Here is a 20,694-nt window from a genome sequence, read left to right as displayed (position 1 = left end):
AACAGCTGCCCCTTCCACAGCACTCTCTACTTCTCTGTTATGTTTGATAATTCGTGACAATGACCACACAGAACTCACAGACCATACTTACAGTTATATAAGGGCTAATTAAGGAAGTAACAGGTTACGATTCAGGGTCAGGATCAACTTGGAAGTAACAGTATATAGCTCGCCAATTAAGACAGCTTCCAACTAGGACAGCTCTCAGCTCCTTCTAGCCTGTGCTCACAGACCTGCTGCACTTCTAGGCAGGCCTAGCCTCCTCTTGACTGGGCTAAGCTTCTCTTGGCCAAGCTAGCCTCCTCTTGGCCTATCTAGCAGGCCCTTTTCTTGGTCACACTAGCCTCGTCTCAGCCTCTGCCCTGCTTGGGCAACTGTTACAGCTCTTTAGCACTGCCTACAAGTGCCCAGAGGTGCCCTACCCTGCCATGAGCCTTCTGCCTAAAGGCACTCAGCTTTCTTGCTCTGTGGGTCCAAAAGCCCACTGTAACAATCTAGTGCCAGTCTCCAGGTTCCAGCCATCTCTAGCGTTACAGTTTTCTCTCTCCTGTGTCTAGGAGGCTCTCAGCTCAGGGACCCCCACGTCCAAAGGATGCACTCTGTTCCTGGCTCTTCTTGATGGTGGTGAGGTCCTCCTCGACCTCTGTGGGACTGGTCCTTGTATATGCCTACTGCTCCCGTCAAGACCACAAACTGACTAATCCCCTCAGTAGGCCACGGTCACCTAATTTGCATAGCAATTCACTAATCCCAGCAAGGGTTTTACAAACCTTATTTGCATAGTAAACTGTCCAATCCCTTTGCAAGATTGTGGCCTAGCAAATCATCTTGGCAGAACTACAAACCCAAAGCCAGAAAGGCCATATATGAAGAGAAACCCCTATGCACTATAATCACATTTAAAAACCACCTCTCAGGGTGGGCCATTTTGGTACTGTGGTAGGGGGGAAAGACCCCAGACTCAGACTTAGTTAAGAGATTTTTAATAAGCCAAGGCAAAGACAGTCATTCAAATGAGGGAGCTGCCAGTGTGCACTGGACACAAAAGACTAACCAAACTCACTGAATCACCATCAGGCAGCAGCTGGTATACTACTACAGAAGTAATAAGGTTAAGAAAAACCCATCAATACATCCAAGGTTGGAATGACAGAAGTGGGGACTTTATGTTGATAGGTTTAAGGATTGTTTGTTGACTAGTTACAGCTTAGTGACTATAAGGGGTTTACAGGAGGGAGGTTAGCCAGACATTCAGTTCTGGGAACACAGATGTTACATAAAGGCTCCTTGGGGACAAACTGACAACAGTGTTCCTGGCAGGCAGAACTGCTGTAGCCAGCTCAGTTCTCTGGTTCTACAGGTTTTCTACACAAAATGAATTTCTAAGCCTGGGCCCCATCCCACTTTCTTTTACTCTGGTCAAGCACCTCATGTAGTTTTTAGAGTCTCCATATCAGTATATATTTCTCAAGTTTAGTTCCAGGGAGTACTCCTGTTCTGGTTGCAGTCTTTTGAATGTTAGGCCATATGTTTTGGAGTGCCACCATTGCACTTACTACACCAAATGGGCAAATGGTGTCTAAGTCACCTAGTGCTGCTATAACAGAAGTACCACAAGTGGATGGTGTCTTAGTCACCTAATACTGCTATAACAGAAATACCACAAGTGGACGATGTCTTAGTCACCTAGTGCTAGAAATACCACAAGTGTATGGTGTCTCAGTCATCTAGTGCTGCTAAAACGGAAATACCACAGGTGGATGGTGTCTTAGTCACCTAGTGCTGCTTTAATGGAAATACCACAAGTGGATGTTTTAGTCATTTAGTGTTGCTATAACAGAAATACCACAAGTAGACAGTGTCTTAGTCACCTAGTGCTGCTATAACAGAAATACCACAAGTGAATGGTGTCTTAGTCACCTAGTGCTCCTATAACAGAAATACCACAAGTGGACGATGTCTTAGTTACCTAGTGCTGCTATAACAGAAATACCACAAATGGATGTCTTAGTCACCTAGTGCTGCTATAACAGAAATACCACAAGTGGATGTCTTAGTCACCTAGCGCTGCTATAACAGAAATACCACAAGTGGATGTCTTAGTCACCTAGTGCTGCTATAACAGAAGTACCACAGTGGATGTCTTAGTCACCTAGTGCTGCTATAACAGAAATACCACAAGTGGACGATGTCTCAGTCATCTAGAGCTGCTATAATAGAAATACCACAAGTGGATGCCTTAGCCATCTAGTGCTGTTATAAGAGAAATACCACAAGTAGATGCCTTAGTCATCTAGTGTTGCTATGAGAGAAATACCACAAGTGGATGGTGTCTTAGTCATCTAGTGCCGCTGTAACAGAAATACCACAAGTGGATGTCTTAGTCACCTAGTGCTGCTATAACAGAAATACCACAAGTGGATGCCTTAGTCACCTAGTGCTGCTGTAACAGAAATACCACAAGTGGATGTCTTAGTCACCTAGTGCTGCTGTAACAGAAATACCACAAGTGGATGTCTTAGTCACCTAGTGCTGCTATAACAGAAATACCACAGGTGGATGTCTTAGTCACCTAGTGCTGCTATAACAGAAATATCACAAGTGGATGTCTTAGTCACCTAGTGCTGCTATAACAGAAATACCACAGGTGGATGTCTCAGTCATCTAGTGCTGCTGTAACAGAAATACCACAAGTGGATGTCTTAGTCACCTAGTGCTGCTATAAGAGAAATACCACAAGTGGATGGCTTCAACAAACAGAAGTTTCTTCTCTCACAGTTAAGGAGGCTAGGAAGTCCAAATTCAGGGTGCCACCTCCAGGGAAGGGGTTTGTCTCTGTTGACTTTGGAGGAAGGTCCAGGTCATCGATTGTCTTCTAGACTAGGAACTTCTCAGGTGCAGGGACCCTGGGTCCAAAGTATGTGCTCTGCTCTCAGTGTTGCTTTCTTGGTGATATGAGGTCCTCAGCCTCCCAGCACCCCTCCTCCCATCTCTCTGCTGGCTTCTCTCTCTCTCTCTCTTTTACATCTCAAAAAAGGTTGACTTAAGACACAACCTTATGTTGTAGATTGAGTCCTGCCTCCTTAACATGAGCCAAAAGACATAACTGCCACTAATTCTGCCTCATTAACATCATAGAGGTAGGATTTACAGCAGGCAGGAAAATCACATCAGATGACAAAATGGTGGACAATCACATAATATTGGGAATCATGGCCTAGCTAAGTTAATATACGTTTTGGGGGGACACAATTCAATCCATGACAAGTAGTAAAAGATTCAGAGGAAAAGCAAATAGGGAATTTCTTAAAATTGTTCCAAGCTAAATTTGTTTATTCTTCCTTATCCTGAATTGATGTAATCATGAGTCTGGTAGAATTATTCAGATAGGTGAAATGACATCTGGAAAACAAAGCCATGTTACTATTAATTTTTATGTGCTTCTGAAAAGGTGAAAAACAGTAATTTGAAAACTTTGGAGATACATTAATACTGCATGAGACAATTGTGCAAATTAGTAGGGGCCTGTAAGTCCAGGGTCAAACTGGATAAGGCCCCAGAGAAATATGATTTTGAACAAGTAAGAATTTCAATAAATCTTAAAAATTTTGTCTACATACATCTTTTGACAATAGAAATTTACTCTTGTTAGGTGTATGTGTGCCTCTGATAAATTAGAAACACTAACAAAAAATAAAAAGGCTGCTGAAATTCTGAATGTTTACTGGCTTTCTGTTTTATGTTACAAAATTTAACACTTAATTATGCATGGTTGTATTTTATACTCAAATTAGGTTATCTGTTTTAGTGTTTTCTTGAATACTGAACTAGAAGTTTGAAGGCTTTCTGCTTCAGCTCTGGCTACTAGTTGAGCCAATTGCAATTTTCTGATTTATAGAGTGGAAATGATAATACCTTTCCCCTCACCAGATTCTTGTGGGTGTCAAATCATACCTAAACAATAACCTATTGCTCTCAAGTTGATTCCAACTCATGGTGACTTTATAAAACAGAGTAGAATTGCCTCATAGGGTTTCTAAGGCTGTAATCTCCATGGGAACAGACTGCCACGTCTTTCTCCCTTGGAGCAGCTGGGTTCAAACTTTTGACCTTTTGGTTAGCAACCAAGTGCTTAACCATTGTGTCACCAGAACTCCTACATAAACAATAGAGTGTCCTGAAAACTAAAGATCTTGCTTAGTTCTTCCTGGGACAGTAAAGACATAGATCTGGGTTTAAACTCTGGTTTTACCATCTACTGGTTTACCAGCACAGCACTAGTGAGAAGTGGTTAAGACCTCAGCTGCTAACCAAAAGTCAAATCCACCAGCTGCTCCCTGAAAACCCTATGGGGCAGTTCTACTGTCCTGTATAGGGTCACTGTCAGTTGGAATCGACTTGAAGGCAAGGAGTTTGGCTTACTAGCTGGGTGGTTTTAGACAGGTTACCAACTTCTCTGAGCCTTACTTGCTTCATTGGTAAAATGAGAATACGTAACAACCCTGTAAAAACTCTAGATGCCTCTAGAATATGTCCCCAATAGTTACAGCAGTGCTTATAGGGATACCATGGGTACCCCATGAAATCTTCCTTTTGCTTACGTAGGTGTCTTAGTTATCTAGTGCTGCTACAACAGAAATACCACAAGTGGATGGCTTTAACAATGAGAAATTTATTTCCTCACAGTAAAGTAGGCTAAAAGTCCAAATCCAAGGCACTACCTCCAGGGGAAGGCTTTCTCTCTCTGTAGGCTCTGAAGGAAGCTCCTTGTCTTCAATCTTCCCACGGTCGAGGAGCTTCTCAGGCACAGCAATCCTGGGCCCAAAAGACGCGTTCTGCTCCTGGTGCTGCATTCTTGGTGGTATGAGGTCCACCCGTCTCTCTGCTTGCTTCTGTCTTTTTTATCTCAAGAGATTGCCTCAAGACACAATCTAATCCTGTAGGTTGAGTCCTACCTCATTAACACAATTGCCGCCCATCCTCCCTCATTAACATCACAGAGGCAGGATTTACAACATACAGGAAAATCACACAATACTGGGAATCGTGGCCCAGCCCAATTGATACACACATTTTTGGGGGCACATAATTCAATCCATGACACTAGGGCTTCTGATTTCCTTCCTTTATGCCTTTGGCTCCATGTGCTGATGACTCCATGGCTGCCACTGATGCTGTTTTATTAATTATCTGTTGGTGAGTAACAACCTACTCTTACAGAGTCTGCAGGTCAGGAATTCCCAAGGGTCTTAGATGAGTAGCTCTGGCTCATGGTCTTTTATGAGGATGCAGCCAAGATGTTGGCTGCGGCAGCAGCAGTGATCTCAAGGCTTGGATAGACCTCAAGGCTCTGTTTCCAAGATGATTTATTCACAGGATGGTTGGCAGGAAGCCTCAGTTCAATGGTGCGCTGGAGCTGGCTCATGGCTGTTCAGTTAGAGCCAGCTGCTACCTTGGTAGGCTTTTTACAAGTAAACTATTAGACACAGTCATTATTAACAATTGAATTACGTGAACTTGCAGTTAAATACCTCCACGTGTCTGTCAGTTTGTCGTGCTGGAAGCAATGCCACCAGTATTCAGACACCAACAGGGTCACCCATTGCAGACAGGTTTCAGCTGAGCTTCCAGACTAAGACAAACCAGGAAGAAGGACCAGACATTCTACTTCTGAAAAGAATTAACCAGTGAAAAACCTTATGAATAGCAATGGAACATTGTCTGATATAGTGCTGGAAGATGAGCCCACCAGGTTGGAAGGCACTCAAAAGATGACTGGGGAAGAGCTGCCTTCTCAAAATAGAGTTGACCTTAATGCTTTGGATTGAGTCAAGCTTTCGGGACCTTCATTTGGTGATGTGGCACGACTCAAAATGAGAAGAAACAACTGCAAACATCCATTAATAATCAGAACATGGAATGTATGATGTATGACTCTAGGAAAATTGGAAATCTAGGAAAACTAGAAATAGTCAAAAATGAAACATATAAACATCAATATCCTAGGCATAAGTGAGCTGAAATGGACTGGTATTGCCCATTTTGAATCTGACAATCATATAGTCTACTATGCTGGGAATGACAACTTGAAGGGGAATGGTGTTGCATTCATCATCAAAAAGAAAGTTTCAAGATCTATGCTGAAGTACAATGCTGTCAGTGATAGAATAATATCCATATGCCTACAAGGAAGACCAGTTAATACAAATATTCTTCAAATTTACACACCAACCACTGAGGCCACAGATGAAGAAACTGAAAATTTTTTTCTCCTTTTCCATCGTCTCTTTCCACAGATGTAGTCAGTTTGATTTCTGTGTGTTCCATCTGGTGAGGCCCATGTGTGTAGTCTCCATTTATGTTGGTGAAAGAAGGTATTTGCAATGAAGAAGTCATTGGTCTTGCAAAATTCTATCACTCTGTCTCTGGCATTGTTTCTATCACCAAGGCCTTATTTTCCAACTACTGATCCTTCTTCTTTGTTTCCAACTTTTGCATTCCAGTCACCAGCAATTATCAATGCATCTTGATTTTGTGTTCGATCAATTTCAGACTGCAGCAGCAGATAAAAATCTTCTATTTCTTCATCTTTGGCCCTAGTGGTTGGTGCATAAATTTGAATAATAGTCATATTAACTGGTCTTCCATGTAGGTGTATGGATATTATCCTATTACCGACAGCATTGTATTTCAGGACAGGTCTTGAAATGTTCTTTTTGATGATGAATGCAACACCATTCCTCTTCAAGTTGTCATTCCCAGCAGAGTAGACTATATGATTGTCCAATTCAAAATGGGCAATACCAGTCCATTTCAACTCACTAATGCCTAGGATATTGATGTTTATGCATTCCATCCCATTTTTGATGATTTCCAATTTTCCTAGATTCATACTTCATACATTCCAGGTTCCAATTATTAATGGATGTTTGCAGCTGTTTCTTCTCATTTTGAGTTGTGCCACATCAGCAAATGAAGGTCCCGAAAGCTTTACTCCATCCACGTCATTAAGGTCAACTCTACTTTGAGGAGGCTGCTCTTCCCTGGTCATCTTTTGAGTGCCTTCCAACCTTGGGGGGGCTCATCTTCTAGCACTATATCAGGCAATGTCCCACTGCTATTCATAAGGTTTTCACTGGCTAATGCTTTTCAGAAGTAGACTGCCTGCTGGGTCCTTCTTCCTAGTCTGTCTTAGTCTGGAAGCTCAGCTGAAATCTGTCCTCCATGGGTGACCCTGCTGGTGTCTGAATACCGGTGGCATAGCTTCCAGCATCGCAGCAACACATAATACCTCACAGTACGGCAAACTGACAGACAAGTGGGGGCACTGAACACTAGTGACGGAAGACCAGACAAGTTGTGGAATGGCATCAAGGACATCATAGATGAAGTAAGTAAGAGGTCATTGAAAAGACAGGAAAGAAAGAACAGACCAAGATGGATGTCAGAGGAGACTCTGAAACTTGCTCTAGAACGTTGAGCAGCTGAAGCAAAAGGAGGAATTAATGAAGTAAAAGAACTGAACAGAGGATTTCCAAGGGCAGCCCGAGAAGACAAAGTACAGTATTATAATGACATGTGCAAAGAGCTGGAGATAGAAAACCAAAAGGGAAGAACACACTCGGTGTTTCTCAAGCTGAAAGAACTGAAGAAAAAATTCAAGCCTCGAGTTGTTATAGTGAAGGATTCTATGGGGAAAATATTAAAAGATGCAGGAAGCATCAAAAGAAGATGGAAGGACTACACAGAGTCATTATACCAAAAAGAATTAGTCGATGTTCAAAACCATTTCAAGAGGTAGCATATGATCAGGAACCAATGGTACTGAAGGAAGAAGTCCAAGCTGCTCTGAAGGCATTGGCAAAAAACAAGGCTTCAGGAATTGATGGAATATCAATTGAGATGTTTCAACAAACAGATGCAGCACTGGAGGTGCTCACTCGTCTATGCCAAGAAATATGGAAGACAACTTCCTGGCCAACTGACTGGAAGAGATCTATATTTATGCCTATTCCCAAGAAAGTTGATCCAACCGGATGTGAAAATTATAGAACAATATCATTAATATCACACGCAAGCAAAATTTTGTTGAAGATCATTCAAAAATGGCTGCAGCAGTATATTGACAGGGAACTGCCAGAAATTCAGGCTGGTTTCCAAAGAACATGTGGAACCAGCTTTATCATTGCTGATGTCAGATGGATCCTGGCTGAAAGCAGAGAATACTAGAAAGATGTTCACCTGTGTTTTATTGACTATGCAAAGGCATTCGACTGTGTGGATCATAACAAATTATGGATAAGATTGCAAAGAATAATGGGAATTCCAGAACACTTAATTGTGCTCGTGAGGAACCTTTACATAGATCAAGAGGCAGTTGTTCAGACAGAACAAGGGGATACTGATTGGTTTAAAGTCAGGAAAGGTGTGCGGCTGGGTTGTATTCTTTCACCATACCTATTCAATATATATGGTGAGCCAATAATCTCAGAAACTGGACTTTATGAAGAAGAATGGGGCATTAGGACTGCAGGAAGACTCATTAACAACCTGTGTTATGCAGTTGACACAACCTTCCTTGACGAAAGTAAAGAGGACTTGAAGCACTTACTGATGAAGATCAAAGACCACAGCCCTCAGTATGGATTATCCCTCAGTATAAAGAAAACAAAAACCTTCACAACTGGACCAACAACCAACATCATAATAAACAGAGAAAAGATGAAGTTGTCAAGGATTTTATTTTACTTGGATCCACAATCAACACCCATGTAGGCAGCAGTCGAGAAATCAAAAGATGCATTGTATTGTGCCAACCTGCTGTGAAAGACCTCTTTAAAGTGTTGAAAAGCAAAGATGTCACCTTGAAGACTAAGATGCGCCTGACCAAAGCCATGGTACTTTCAATCGCATCATAGGCATGCGAAAGCTGGACAATGAATAAGGAAGATGGAGAAACAATTGACGCCTTGAATTGTGGTGTTGGGGAAGAATATTAATATACCATGGACTTCCAAAAGAAGAACAAATTTGTCTTGGAGGAAGTAAAACCAGAATGCTCCTTAGAAGTAAGGACGGTGAGACTGCGTCTTAAAAATTTGTACATGTGGTCAGGAGGGATCAGTCCCTGGAGAAGGATATCACGGTTGGTAAAGTACAGGGTCATTGAAAGAGAGGAAGATCCTCAACATGATGGATTGACAGAGTGGCTGCAATGATGGGCTCGAGCATAGCAGTGACTGTGAGCATGACGCAGGACCGGGAAGCATTTCGTTCTGTGGTGCATAGGATGGGTATGAATCAGCGGGGACCTGACAGCACTTAACAACAACAGCAGCTAAATAAAACTTATTTAAAAAAAGCAAGGCAGTAAATACTCAAAATGGCTTCCTAATTATTTTGTTACGTTTTTCCTTTATTGATGCTTTGGAGATTATTTAGGTCGTTCCCATTTCTGTGTTGAGTGACATCAGATGATGGGAGTGTTGACGGTATGGGTATCAGCAAACACTACCGATCAGAACTTGATTTATTCGCTGATTGTTTCTACCTAAAAAAGTGCTGAAGAAAATGTTAACAATGAGGATTAAACTAAAAAAGTATGTCATAGCCCATAATATAGTTCTTAAAGTTTATGTTTTACCTCCCAGTATGGTGAATGGTGTCTGGGGCCTTAAAAGCTTATGAGCCACATCTAAGATGCAGCTATTGGTCTCTATTTGTGTGGAACAAAAGAGAAAGAAGGAAATACAAGAATCAGAGAAGGAATCCGAAATAAGTGTTTTGGGTCTCTCAGAAGGCAACTGTCTCCCCTAAGGCACACGCTTTGTGCCCATTAGTAGCTCTTATGTCCATAAATAGCTGTAAAGATCGGGGGGTATTTGCAGTACAGCACACCTGTGCATCAAGCAAGGAGTCAGAAGACACTGGGGCCATCTTGGAAGCTGGCTTCCACAATCTATTCCCTGGCCTCCAACGGTTTGTTTTTCTCTCACATGTAAAATGCACTCACACTTGTCTTACGCCACCCTTCCCCACCCCAAATCTCATTGTATCGTGGCCTCAGCTCAAAGTCCAGACCCCATCATCTAAGTCATGTCCAGAAGTGGACATGGCTCAGTGGGAAGGTTCTTAAGTACAACTGCTCAAGTACAGTTCCTTTGATCAAGACCCGGGAACCTACAGGGTTAAGCTATCTCCCACACGCCTGACACGCAATGCTGGAATAGGCATAAGATGAGTGCTATAGATGTTTTTGTTCAGAGCTGTGGAAAACAGGAGGCACATGAGTGTCATTGGTCTGAAATCTAGATGTGTTGGAAGTTCCTTGATTAGAACACAGTCCTACTCCTTTCTGGAGCCCTGGTGACACAATGGTTAAGCATTCAGCTGCTAACTGAAAGATCAGCAGTTAGAACCCACCAGTGGCTCTACAGGAGAAAGACCTGGCATAAAGTTTACACAGCCTAGGAAACCCTGTGGGGCAGTTCTACTCTGTCACATGGAGTCACAATGAGTCAGAATCGACCAGATGGTATCCAACAACAACTACTCCTTCCTGGGAATGGCTCTCTGTACTTTTGGATCTGCCTTCTGGGTTCTTGGTTTTGCCCTCTGAGTCATCTGTACTTTTCATGAAAGGTAACCCAGGATTGCAGCTATGTAGTTTTCTCAGCCTGCTTTCTGCCAGTAGAACTTTTGGGGTTCAAAGTCCTTTTTCTATTTTATACTGGTTTTTTTTCCATCCACTCCAAGGTAGCTGTAAAAGTTCCCATCCTAGCAGGTTGTTTCCTTCTTTTCTCATGTAAAGCTCACCTCTGAGGAAACATAATAAACCCCCAAGTCTGCTCATTGCTGTTGAGTTAATTACGACTCATGATGACCCTATAGGACAGAATAGAACTGGCTCATAGGGTTTCCAAGGCTGTAATCTTTACAGAAGCAGACTGCCACATCTCTCTCCCATGGAGTGGCAACTCTAAGGACTCCCTGAACAGGGATCATCTCACAGAAAATAAATAGACAAGGTTGTTACTGTTGTGTGTCGTCAATCAATGCCGACTCATAGTGACCTCATGTGACAGAGTCATATTGCCCCACAGGATTTCCCTGGCTGCAATCTTTATGGGAGAAGAACCACAGGCCTCTTCTCTCTTCCGTGGAACCTCTGCATGGGTTTGAACTGCAGACCCTTTGTTAGCAGCCGAGCACTTAACAGTTGTGATGCCAAGGGTTCTCAGATGGACAGCAGCATTTTTGGAATAGTGATTGCAACTACATAGACTGTAGATTACAAACACAAATGCTACCTTTTTTTTTTTGATTGTGGTACATGCACTTGCGACAAACATTCGTCATTTCAACATCCATCCTAAGTACAGCCCACTAACATTATACTCATTGTTTCAACATGTCGTATATACAGTCTGCTCACTGACATTACTTTTCTCATTTCAACATCCGTCCTATATACAGCCCACTGACATCACATTCATCATGTACAACATCCGTCCTATGTACAGCCCACTGACAACGCATTCCTCGTGTACAACATCCCTCCTATATACAGCCCACTGACATCGCATTCATCATGTACAACATCCGTCCTATGTACAGCCCACTGACATCGCATTCCTCATGTACATCCGTCCTATATACAGCCCACTGACATCGCATTCCTCATGTACATCCGTCCTATATACAGCCCACTGACATCGCATTCATCATGTACATCCGTCCTATATACAGCCCACTGACATCACATTCATCATGTACAACATCCGTCCTATGTACAGCCCACTGACATCCCATTCATCATGTACAACATCCGGCCTATATACAGCCACTGACATCACATTCCTCATGTACAACATCCGTCCTATGTACAGCCCACTGACATCGCATTCATCATGTACATCCGTCCTATATACAGCCCACTGACATCGCATTCATCACGTACGACATCCATCCTATGTACAGCCCACTGACATCACATTCCTCATGTACAACATCCGTCCTATGTACAGCCCACTGACATCGCATTCCTCATATACAACATCCGTCCTATATACAGCCCACTGACATCGCATTCCTCATGTGCAACATCCGTCCTATATACAGCCCACTGACATCGCATTCCTCATGTACGACATCCATCCTATGTACAGTCCACTGACAACGCATTCCTCATGTACATCCGTCCTATGTACAGCCCACTGACACCGCATTCCTCATGTACAACATCCGTCCTATGTACAGCCCACTGACATCGCATTCCTCATGTACATCCGTCCTATGTACAGCCCACTGACATCGCATTCATCATGTACAACATCCGTCCTATGTACAGCCCACTGACATCGCATTCCTCATGTACATCCGTCCTATGTACAGCCCACTGACACCGCATTCCTCATGTACAACATCCGGTCTATATACAGCCCACTGACATCGCATTCATCATGTACAATATCCGTCCTATGTACAGCCCACTGACATCGCATTCATCATGTACAACATCCGTCCTATGTACAGCCCACTGACATCGCATTCCTCATGTACATCCGTCCTATATACAGCCCACTGACATCGCATTCATCATGTACAACATCCGTCCTATGTACAGCCCACTGACATCACATTCCTCATGTACAACATCCGTCCTATGTACAGCCCACTGACATCCCATTCATCATGTACAACATCCGGCCTATATACAGCCACTGACATCACATTCCTCATGTACAACATCCGTCCTATGTACAGCCCACTGACATCGCATTCATCATGTACATCCGTCCTATATACAGCCCACTGACATCGCATTCATCACGTACGACATCCATCCTATGTACAGCCCACTGACATCACATTCCTCATGTACAACATCCGTCCTATGTACAGCCCACTGACATCGCATTCCTCATATACAACATCCGTCCTATATACAGCCCACTGACATCACATTCCTCATGTGCAACATCCATCCTATGTACAGTCCACTGACACCGCATTCCTCATGTACATCCGTCCTATGTACAGCCCACTGACACCGCATTCCTCATGTACAACATCCGTCCTATGTACAGCCCACTGACACCGCATTCCTCATGTACAACATCCGTCCTATGTACAGCCCACTGACATCGCATTCCTCATGTACATCCATCCTATGTACAGCCCACTGACATCGCATTCATCATGTACAACATCCGTCCTACGTACAGCCCACTGACATCGCATTCATCATGTACAACATCCGGTCTATATACAGCCCACTGACATCGCATTCATCATGTAGAATATCCGTCCTATGTACAGCCCACTGACACCGCATTCCTCATGTACAACATCCGTCCTATGTACAGCCCACTGACATCGCATTCCTCATGTACATCCATCCTATGTACAGCCCACTGACATCACATTCATCATGTACAACATCCGTCCTATGTACAGCCCACTGACATCACATTCCTCATGTACAACATCCGTCCTATGTACAGCCCACTGACATCGCATTCCTCATGTACATCCGTCCTATGTACAGCCCACTGACATCGCATTCATCATGTACAACATCCATCCTATGTACAGCCCACTGACATCACATTCCTCATGTACAACATCCGTCCTACGTACAGCCCACTGACATCGCATTCCTCATGTACAACATCCGTCCTATGTACAGCCCACTGACATCGCATTCCTCATGTACATCCGTCCTATATACAGCCCACTGACATCGCATTCCTCATGTACAACATCCGGCCTATATACAGCCCACTGACATCACATTCCTCATGTACAACATCCGTCCTATGTACAGCCCACTGACATCGCATTCCTCATGTACAACATCCGGTCTATATACAGCCCACTGACATCGCATTCATCATGTACAACATCCGGCCTATATACAGCCCACTGACATCGCATTCATCATGTACAACATCCGTCCTATGTACAGCCCACTGACATCGCATTCCTCATGTACAACATCCATCCTATGTACAGCCCACTGACATCGCATTCCTCATGTACAACATCCGTCCTATATACAGCCCACTGACATCGCATTCCTCATGTACAATATCCGTCCTATATACAGCCCACTGACATTGCATTCATCATGTACAACATCCGTCGTATGTACAGCCCACTGACATCGCATTCCTCATGTACAACATCCGTCCTATGTACAGCCCACTGACATCGCATTCCTCATGTACAACATCCGTCCTATGTACAGCCCACTGACATCGCATTCCTCATGTACATCCGTCCTATGTACAGCCCACTGACATCGCATTCATCATGTACAACATCCGTCCTATGTACAGCCCACTGACATCACATTCCTCATGTACAACATCCGTCCTATGTACAGCCCACTGACATCGCATTCCTCATGTACAACATCCGTCCTATGTACAGCCCACTGACATCGCATTCCTCATGTACATCCGTCCTATATACAGCCCACTGACATCGCATTCATCAGGTACAACATCCGGCCTATATACAGCCCACTGACATCGCATTCATCATGTACAACATCCGTCCTATGTACAGCCCACTGACATCGCATTCCTCATGTACAACATCCGTCCGATATACAGCCCACTGACATCGCATTCCTCATGTACGACATCCGTCCTATGTACAGCCCACTGACATCACATTCCTCATGTACAACATCCGGCCTATATACAGCCCACTGACATCACATTCCTCATGTACAACATCCGTCGTATGTACAGCCCACTGACATCGCATTCCTCATGTACAACATCCGTCCTATGTACAGCCCACTGACATCGCATTCCTCATGTACATCCGTCCTATATACAGCCCACTGACATCGCATTCCTCATGTACAACATCCGTCCTATGTACAGCCCACTGACATCGCATTCCTCATGTACATCCGTCCTATATACAGCCCACTGACATCGCATTCGTCATGTACAACATCCGTCCTATGTACAGCCCACTGACATCCCATTCCTCATGTACAACATCCGTCCTATGTACAGCCCACTGACATCGCATTCCTCATGTACAACATCCGTCCTATGTACAGCCCACTGACATCGCATTCCTCATGTACATCCGTCCTATATACAGCCCACTGACATCGCATTCATCATGTACAACATCCGGCCTATATACAGCCCACTGACATCGCATTCCTCATGTACAACATCCGTCCTATGTACAGCCCACTGACATCGCATTCCTCATGTACATCCGTCCTATGTACAGCCCACTGACATCGCATTCCTCATGTACAACATCCGTCCTATGTACAGCCCACTGACATCGCATTCCTCATGTACAACATCCGTCCTATGTACAGCCCACTGACATCGCATTCCTCATGTACAACATCCGTCCTATGTACAGCCCACTGACATCGCATTCCTCATGTACATCCGTCCTATATACAGCCCACTGACATCGCATTCATCAGGTACAACATCCGGCCTATATACAGCCCACTGACATCGCATTCATCATGTACAACATCCGTCCTATGTACAGCCCACTGACATCACATTCCTCATGTACAACATCCGTCCTATGTACAGCCCACTGACATCGCATTCATCATGTACAACATCCGGCCTATATACAGCCCACTGACATCACATTCCTCATGTACAACATCCGTCCTATGTGCAGCCCACTGACATCGCATTCATCATGTACATCCGTCCTATATACAGCCCACTGACATCGCATTCATCACGTACGACATCCATCCTATGTACAGCCCACTGACATCACATTCCTCATGTACAACATCCGTCCTATGTACAGCCCACTGACATCGCATTCCTCATGTACAACATCCGTCCTATGTACAGCCCACTGACATCGCATTCCTCATGTACAACATCCGTCCTATATACAGCCCACTGACATCGCATTCCTCATGTACGACATCCGTCCTATGTATAGCCCACTGACATCTCATTCCTCATGTACAACATCCGTCCTATGTACAGCCCACTGACATCGCATTCCTCATGTACAACATCCGTCCGATATACAGCCCACTGACATCGCATTCCTCATGTACGACATCCGTCCTATGTACAGCCCACTGACATCACATTCCTCATGTACAACATCCGGCCTATATACAGCCCACTGACATCACATTCCTCATGTACAACATCCGTCGTATGTACAGCCCACTGACATCGCATTCCTCATGTACAACATCCGTCCTATGTACAGCCCACTGACATCGCATTCCTCATGTACATCCGTCCTATATACAGCCCACTGACATCGCATTCATCATGTACAACATCCGGCCTATATACAGCCCACTGACATCACATTCCTCATGTACAACATCCGTCCTATGTACAGCCCACTGACATCGCATTCATCATGTACATCCGTCCTATATACAGCCCACTGACATCGCATTCATCACGTACGACATCCATCCTATGTACAGCCCACTGACATCACATTCCTCATGTACAACATCCGTCCTATGTACAGCCCACTGACATCGCATTCCTCATGTCCAACATCCGTCCTATATACAGCCCACTGACATCGCATTCCTCATGTACAACATCCGTCCGATATACAGCCCACTGACATCGCATTCATCATGTACAACATCCGTCGTATGTACAGCCCACTGACATCGCATTCATCATGTACAACATCCGTCCTATGTACAGCCCACTGACATCCCATTCCTCATGTACAACATCCGTCCTATGTACAGCCCACTGACATCGCATTCCTCATGTACATCCGTCCTATGTGCAGCCCACTGACATCGCATTCCTCATGTACAACATCCGTCCTATGTACAGCCCACTGACATCGCATTCATCATGTACAACATCCGTCCTATGTACAGCCCACTGACATCACATTCCTCATGTACAACATCCGTCCTATGTACAGCCCACTGACATCGCATTCCTCATGTACAACATCCGTCCTATGTACAGCCCACTGACATCGCATTCCTCATGTACATCCGTCCTATATACACCCCACTGACATCACATTCCTCATGTACAACATCCGGCCTATATACAGCCCACTGACATCGCATTCCTCATGTACGACATCTGTCCTATGTACAGCCCACTGACATTACATTCCTCATGTACAACATCCGGCCTATATACAGCCCACTGACATCGCATTCATCATGTACAACATCCAGCCTATATACAGCCCACTGACATCGCATTCATCATGTACATCCGTCCTATATACAGCCCACTGACATCGCATTCATCACGTACGACATCCATCCTATGTACAGTCCACTGACACCGCATTCCTCATGTACATCCGTCCTATGTACAGCCCACTGACACCGCATTCCTCATGTACAACATCCGTCCTATGTACAGCCCACTGACATCGCATTCCTCATGTACATCCGTCCTATGTACAGCCCACTGACATCGCATTCATCATGTACAACATCCGTCCTATGTACAGTCCACTGACACCGCATTCCTCGTGTACAACATCCGTCCTATGTACAGCCCACTGACATCGCATTCCTCATGTACAACATCCGTCCTATGTACAGCCCACTGACATCGCATTCCTCATGTACATCCGTCCTATGTACAGCCCACTGACATCGCATTCCTTGTGTACAACATCCGTCCTATGTACAGCCCACTGACACCGCATTCCTCATGTACAACATCCGTCCTATGTACAGCCCACTGACATCGCATTCCTCATGTACAACATCCGTCCTATGTACAGCCCACTGACATCGCATTCCTCATGTACATCCCTCCTATGTACAGCCCACTGACATCGCATTCCTTGTGTACAACATCCGTCCTATGTACAGTCCACTGACATCGCATTCCTCATGTACAACATCCGTCCTATATACAGCCCACTGACATCGCATTCCTCATGTACGACATCCGTCCTATGTACAGCCCACTGACATCACATTCCTCATGTACAACATCCGTCCTATATACAGCCCACTGACATCGCATTCATCATGTACAACATCCGTCCTATATACAGCCCACTGACATCGCATTCCTCATGTACAACATCCAGCCTATATATAGCCCACTGACATCGCATTCCTCATGTACAACATCCGGCCTATATACAGCCCACTGACATCGCATTCATCATGTACAACATCCGGCCTATATACAGCCCACTGACATCGCATTCCTCATGTACAACATCCGGCCTATATACAGCCCACTGACATCGCATTCATCATGTACAACATCCGTCCTATGTACAGCCCACTGACATCGCATTCATCACGTACGACATCCGTCCTATGTACAGCCCACTGACATCACATTCCTCATGTACGACATCCGTCCTATGTACAGCCCACTGACATCGCATTCCTCATGTACAACATCCGTCCTATATACAGCCCACTGACATCGCATTCCTCATGTACAACATCCGTCCGATATACAGCCCACTGACATCGCATTCATCATGTACAACATCCGTCGTATGTACAGCCCACTGACATCGCATTCATCATGTACAACATCCGTCCTATGTACAGCCCACTGACATCGCATTCCTCATGTACAACATCCGTCCTATGTACAGCCCACTGACATCGCATTCCTCATGTACATCCGTCCTATGTACAGCCCACTGACATCACATTCCTCATGTACAACATCCGTCCTATGTACAGCCCACTGACATCGCATTCATCATGTACAACATCCATCCTATGTACAGCCCACTGACATCACATTCCTCATGTACAACATCCGTCCTATGTACAGCCCACTGACATCGCATTCCTCATGTACAACATCCGTCCTATGTACAGCCCACTGACATCGCATTCCTCATGTACATCCGTCCTATATACACCCCACTGACATCGCATTCCTCATGTACAACATCCGGCCTATATACAGCCCACTGACATCGCATTCCTCATGTACAACATCCGGCCTATATACAGCCCACTGACATCGCATTCATCATGTAGAACATCTGTCCTATATACAGCCCACTGACATCACATTCCTCATGTACAACATCCGGCCTATATACAGCCCACTGACATCGCATTCATCATGTACAACATCCGGCCTATATACAGCCCACTGACATCGCATTCATCATGTACATCCGTCCTATATACAGCCCACTGACATCGCATTCATCACGTACGACATCCATCCTATGTACAGTCCACTGACACCGCATTCCTCATGTACATCCGTCCTATGTACAGCCCACTGACACCGCATTCCTCATGTACAACATCCGTCCTATGTACAGCCCACTGACATCGCATTCCTCATGTACATCCGTCCTATGTACAGCCCACTGACATCGCATTCATCATGTACAACATCCGTCCTATGTACAGCCCACTGACACCGCATTCCTCGTGTACAACATCCGTCCTATGTACAGCCCACTGACATCGCATTCCTCATGTACATCCATCCTATGTACAGCCCACTGAGATCGCATTCCTTATGTACAACATCCGTCCTATGTACAGCCCACTGACATCGCATTCCTCATGTACAACATCCGTCCTATGTACAGCCCACTGACATCGCATTCCTCATGTACATCCGTCCTATGTACAGCCCACTGACATCGCATTCCTCGTGTACAACATCCGTCCTATGTACAGCCCACTGACACCGCATTCCTCATGTACAACATCCGTCCTATGTACAGCCCACTGACATCGCATTCCTCATGTACATCCCTCCTATGTACAGCCCACTGACATCGCATTCCTCATGTACAACATCCGTCCTATATACAGCCCACTGACATCGCATTCCTCATGTACGACATCCGTCCTATGTACAGCCCACTGACATCACATTCCTCAGGTACAACATCCGTCCTATATACAGCCCACTGACATCGCATTCATCATGTACAACATCCGTCCTATATACAGCCCACTGACATCACATTCCTCATGTACAACATCCAGCCTATATATAGCCCACTGACATCGCATTCATCATGTACAACATCCGGCCTATATACAGCCCACTGACATCGCATTCATCATGTACAACATCCGGCCTATATACAGCCCACTGACATCGCATTCCTCATGTACAACATCCGGCCTATATACAGCCCACTGACATCGCATTCATCAGGTACAACATCCGTCCTATGTACAGCCCACTGACATCGCATTCATCATGTGCAACATCCAGCCTATATACAGCCCACTGACATCGCATTCATCATGTACAACATCCGTCCTATATACATCCCACTGACATCGCATTGCTCATGTACATCTGTCCTATATACTGCCCACTGACATCACATTCATCATGTTGTTCAACCATCGTCATTTTTTCCAGTTCTTAAATATCAAATTATCTATAAATTGAATTTGAAATAGTTTAAAATGGGTTAATATGAGAGGAAATGAATTCTTAGGAATCAAAATGGCACTAAGAGGAAGTGTGATTTACGATTTAGCCTGGTTATTTAGATTGGTTTTGAATGGGATAAGCCACACTTGCCATGGGATGTCTTTGGAGGCATCATGTGAGGTGGGCTGGGGCGGGGTCAGGGGCTGGAACCACAGGTCATGGAGAAGCAGGGGGAGAAACCACTGGCCTGAGAAAGAAGAGGCCTTGGGTGTCCACAGTGATGACACGAGGAGGGGAA

General features: G+C 44.7%; 1 long non-coding RNA gene across 1 annotated transcript in view; it reads right to left on the bottom strand.

The window, feature by feature from the left end:
- Positions 1-2,343: 2,343 nt before the first annotated feature.
- LOC126058074 (uncharacterized) overlaps positions 2,344-20,694 on the bottom strand; it is a 488,418-nt gene continuing 470,067 nt past the window's right edge. The window contains exon 3 of the long non-coding RNA XR_007513082.1: positions 2,344-2,480. This is a non-coding gene — a long non-coding RNA (uncharacterized LOC126058074). The remainder of the gene's footprint in view (positions 2,481-20,694) is intronic.

This window comes from Elephas maximus, chromosome 14, assembly GCF_024166365.1.
Source record: "Elephas maximus indicus isolate mEleMax1 chromosome 14, mEleMax1 primary haplotype, whole genome shotgun sequence".
NCBI classification, from domain to species: domain Eukaryota; kingdom Metazoa; phylum Chordata; class Mammalia; order Proboscidea; family Elephantidae; genus Elephas; species Elephas maximus.
This window is presented reverse-complemented; position numbering and strand designations above follow the sequence as displayed.